General features: G+C 42.7%; 1 protein-coding gene across 1 annotated transcript in view; it reads left to right on the top strand.

Moving 5' to 3' along the window:
• Nucleotides 1-1,251, top strand: part of LOC310791924 (NLR family CARD domain-containing protein 3-like) — a 36,477-nt gene extending 35,226 nt beyond the window's left edge. Inside the window, exon 6 of the mRNA XM_083653607.1 lies at nucleotides 1-1,251. This exon is cut by the window's left edge and continues 2,134 nt beyond it. The gene's annotated coding sequence lies outside the window, so the exon portion shown is untranslated.
• The last annotated feature ends 3,395 nt before the right edge of the window (nucleotides 1,252-4,646 follow it).

The following is a 4,646-nucleotide window of genomic DNA, read 5'->3' as shown; positions in this document are numbered from 1 at the left end:
ATCTTGATAGGCTGTCTTGCTCTATTTCCGTGTCTGATTGGTCCATTTACCTCGCGCCCCCTGCCGCTGGAACCGCCCACAGCGTTTCACTGTCGCAGACTAGAGGCGGCTTGTCTCCGAGCGGCTTCACGCTCGCGGGGCGGGACTAGGGCGGGACCTTTCGTTGAAGCTACCCAATGACAGCTCTTCTTACACATTTCCTCCCCGCACCCTCCTGTGTACAACGTTTCTACAGGCTACAGCTCCAAGCTGGAAGCTGGTTTGCACGCCCACAAAACGCTGCGACACAGCGGAAAAGCGAATTTGCCATTGTAGATGTGCACGTACCGTCAGGGGCCAAAATGGAGGAGGCGCAGCACGTTCATGGTCAAGCTAAACATCGTGAACAACACCACTTCCTGTTATAACTTTCAAAATAAAACACATTTTACGTTTATTAATAATATAATTGAATTATATTAAGTGCCAAAGTGAAAAATAATGTATTGTAAGGTGACAGGCTAAACATGGAACATGTCACATCGCATCAATGATGCAATGTAATGAGGGAGACAAAGTAGATGTTATTTTAAGGATTTAAATGATCGCCTATTGAACTTTTTAGTGGACAAACCATATCAGACACAAATTATTAATCAAAGTAAAGTTTTTTTTTTTAATATAGGCCTACATCTTAAAATGTGTTTGGAGGAGATATTTTAAGTTTAATAGTCTTCAAATTAGATTAATATGACGTGAGGTTCAGATAGCTTTGTATAGAAACAGCCACTAGAAATACGTTTTACTTTTATACTTTGAGTACATTTCAGAGCCTGTACTCTCCTTTTTTTAAACGTGAGTAAACAAGTTAAATCAGTACTTCTACTTTTACCATTTTTTCTTTTTTACACAAGTAACTGTACTTCTACTTAAGTAAAGAATGTGTACTTTTCCATCTCTGGCTGTTTGTATTGTGGTTGTAATATTTCTGCTGTTTCTCTTCACTGCATGGGCCTTAATGGAGCCACCAAAACGTCTTTACTATGGCGGAATAGTTGTTAATATGTTGATTTTGTTCCTGACACTTTGTAACTTTGTAAAGAAAAGTGAACCACAAATGTACATTGTTTTCCTCCACAGTGCTGACATGCTGGTTTCACAAATTGATTGTGTTGATGAAGTGACTACCGTATATGCATAGAAAGATTGAACCAGAGTCTTTTAGCAGCATGTGATGTGAAGCCAAAGTGAATGTTTGTAAAGATCAATAAAGTTTTTAATTCCAATAATCAATAAAGTATTTCTTCTATATTAATTCCAGGAAGTGTATCAAAGCTGCTGGAGAAAATGTGAAAATGACATTCTAACTGAGACAGGTGTGTAGTGGTAAATACAGAGGTGGGTAAACTATCCAAGGTCAGTAGTTTATCCACCTTATTTCCCCTCATTGAGTTATACAGTTGATCTGAAAATAGGGGAGTAAACTCTGCCTCATTTGAAAGAGGTGAGTAAACTGTGTTTAAAGTCCCTGGAAACCAGAAATATTTCTTTATTATTTAGCATTTTGAGTTAATCACATCACAGGACCCTATGTTAATAAGCCACCAGCCAAATTTGAACGATGATGAACGTCGCAAAGTATATAAATTTAGGTTTGACAGCCATGGCAAAACTCATGAGATTTCATTATTTTTTAGAGTGTATTATCTCCCGCGGAATGTGTGGGCGTGTCCCATCTACAGCAGGGAAATTTCTGTCTCTCGGAGAGCGCGAGAGAGAGGGGGGAGGGAAACGGAGAAAGAGAGATGAGTGCACACACTGTGTGTGTGTGTGTGTGTGTGTGTGTGTGTGTGTGAGTGTGTGTGTTCGCGCGTTGCTCCGCGGCTCTGTCTCTCTCTCTAGAGAGAGAGAGAGAGAGAGAGAGAGAGAGAGAGAGAATGGCCTGAAACCCGACACCTTGCTAATCTCACAAGCATAGCGCTTGGCAGACTGCATACAGAGGAGACGGACAGCGAGGGAGCGCTGTCACTGGGGGCAAAGAACGGACTTGCCATAGGTGGGTGCGGATTGCGCGCGTGTACAAAGGTTATATAGAGCTTATGACGTCATAAGCTCCTGCGTTTTAGCACCTCGCGCACTGCTGTCTTCAATGAGGAAGTACTTTTTAGAATCTTGTAGAAAAGTGGCGATTTTAAGGCTTTGGGTTGAAAGTAATGTATAATAATTTCGGAGGCACAAAATTACTAACATAAGACCCTAAATAACATAGTTAGAACGTTTTTGTGGATTTTGGTTTCCAGGGACTTTAACTGTGTTTAGCCTCCACTACGCCCCTAAACTGAGACGATTTCCCTCCTAAAACACAACAAAGTGTTTTCATGTTTAGAGCAGATGCCAGATGTGGAATCAAAAAGTCAAAGTCAGCACAGTGTTACCAAAGAAGAAACATTAGTGAAGATGGAAAGACTGAAGGACAATCCTGTTAATGTAACTGTAAATGTATGTATGTAGAGACCCTTTACAATATGACAGGAGTCAAAATCATGCTCGGAGTATTAAGGACTACCACACCAAACCTGACCTGCCTTCTAGAAGCAGGGCTTCCGTCAGTGCAAGCCCTGATAAGAGACAAACAGGCCAAATTCCTGCATAAGATGAGTACACGGCAGGGCAACACGTTCTCACTCCGACCACGTAGCATATTGACGCTTTGTCCCGTCCCTTATGCGCCACTTGTTACTAACATGGTACCCTTGAGCGACCCATGAAACGACTTGGGCTTTCCGACTAAACTCAATGCAAACCCATAGAAGTCAACTTTGACGCTTATGGCAACTGCTCCCCCATCAGCCTAACTGCTCGCCCATTAGTCAACTGCTCACCATTAGCGTCTGGGGGGAGGTTAGGTTTAGGCGTGGGAGGTGGGAGAGGTTAGGTTTAGGGTCTGGGGGAGGTTAGGTTTAGGCATGGGGTGGGAGAGGTTAGGGTTAGGGTCTGGGAGAGGTTAGGTTTAGGCATGGGGTGGGAGAGGTTAGGTTTAGGGTTAGGGTCTGGGAGAGGTTAGCTCCTCCAGACCCTAATGGGCGAGCAGTTGACTAATGGTGGAGCAGTTAGGCTAATAGGGGAGCAGTTGCCATAAGCGTCAAAGATGACTTCCATGGGTTTGCATTGAGTTTAGTCGGAAAGCCCAAGTCGTTTCATGTGTCGCTCAAGGGTACCATGTTAGTAACAAGCGACGCACAAGGGACAGGACAAAGCGTCAATATGCGACGCGCTCAGAGTGAGAACGGGTTGGGCAGGGAGTGGCCGGTGACCTCCTAGGCTTTGCACTGGAATGAACCAAACAGGAGAACCGTGTCATGAACTCACACCTGGAGCAGGTCATGAATGTACTAGACCACATCAGAACTGATAGAGAGGAGCAGATGGAAAGAGTGCGGTCAAATGAAGGATCCAAGTTCAGGACTTACTGTAAACTTAACCCTGAGTTATCTGTCCACCCACTCTATATGAACAGCCAACACACCATCGAGGATAGTTTGAGACAAACTTTCTCAAGATTCCGCCTGTCATCCCACCGGTTGCGCGTCGAACTGGGAAGGTGGAGCCGCACACCTCGAGAACAGCGTGTGTGCTGGTGTGGCACTGGAATCCAGGACGAACAACACCTTCTCTTGTGCCCCCAGACCCAGGATATCCGGGACAGTTTTGATTGTCAGTCTACTGACCTACGGGTATTATTTCAAAATGTGGACAAGAAAATGCTATCTATGTTGAGTAAATGCTTAGCTATCTTGGAACGTGAACAAACATCTTAGTTTTATGTATCTGTTATGTGATTGGACCCATTGTTTTTATTCTTCGCATTTTATATGATTATTTTAATAGTTGTATATATTGTGAATATTTCTATGGTTGTCAATAAACTAACTAACTATGAATGAAGTGAATGTAATTAGCTGCATTTAAATCCCTGCATACATTACAGAACAGATGGTGCAGCAGAAACTGGATCAATGTAAACAGACAAACTGTGGATCCATTCACACTGAGAAGCAGAATCTGACTTTACTTTGTTTCTGCACTTTATTTTCCTCATTTCTAATGTTTCAGTTAAAATAATCTAGTTTGATCTCCGTTCTCTCCCCTTTTAGAATCACATGGAAAAGATCACAGCTAACAATGTTCTCTTTTACAAAGGACTCGGGAAGTTTTAGAACATTTCTAAATAGCATCAGTGTTTGATTTGCCACATGCCATTTAGGTTTTGGAACTTTATTTTAAAATGTTGCACTTAAAGGAACACGCCAACATTTTGGAAGATTCACCTATTTTCCATATTCCCAGTAAGACGAGAAGATACATGTCTTTCTCTCCCCTGTGCGTGTCTTATACATTTTTCTTTATCAGCACTTGAATGGTGGTTTTCTCACCATAGCTCAGCACCATTAGCTCTTTGAGCAGCCAGCTTTTTCTATGCGATCCTATGGGAGACGTGTGGCTTTCCTCTCCTTCCGGGTGTCACCTTTGCTCTGTTTTTAACCCTGGAGGTGCTGGACTATTTCACAATTTGCGAGAAGCATCTATCATATAACAGTGAAAAGACAGATTGCCGGAAAAAGTCGTCGTTGGTGGGGAAGCGTTGTCTCAAAAATGACGAAAAATGT

The sequence above is a fragment of the Poromitra crassiceps genome (genome assembly GCF_964638095.1).
Source record: "Poromitra crassiceps genome assembly, chromosome: 17".
Classification (NCBI taxonomy): Eukaryota; Metazoa; Chordata; class Actinopteri; order Beryciformes; family Melamphaidae; genus Poromitra; species Poromitra crassiceps.
This window is presented reverse-complemented; position numbering and strand designations above follow the sequence as displayed.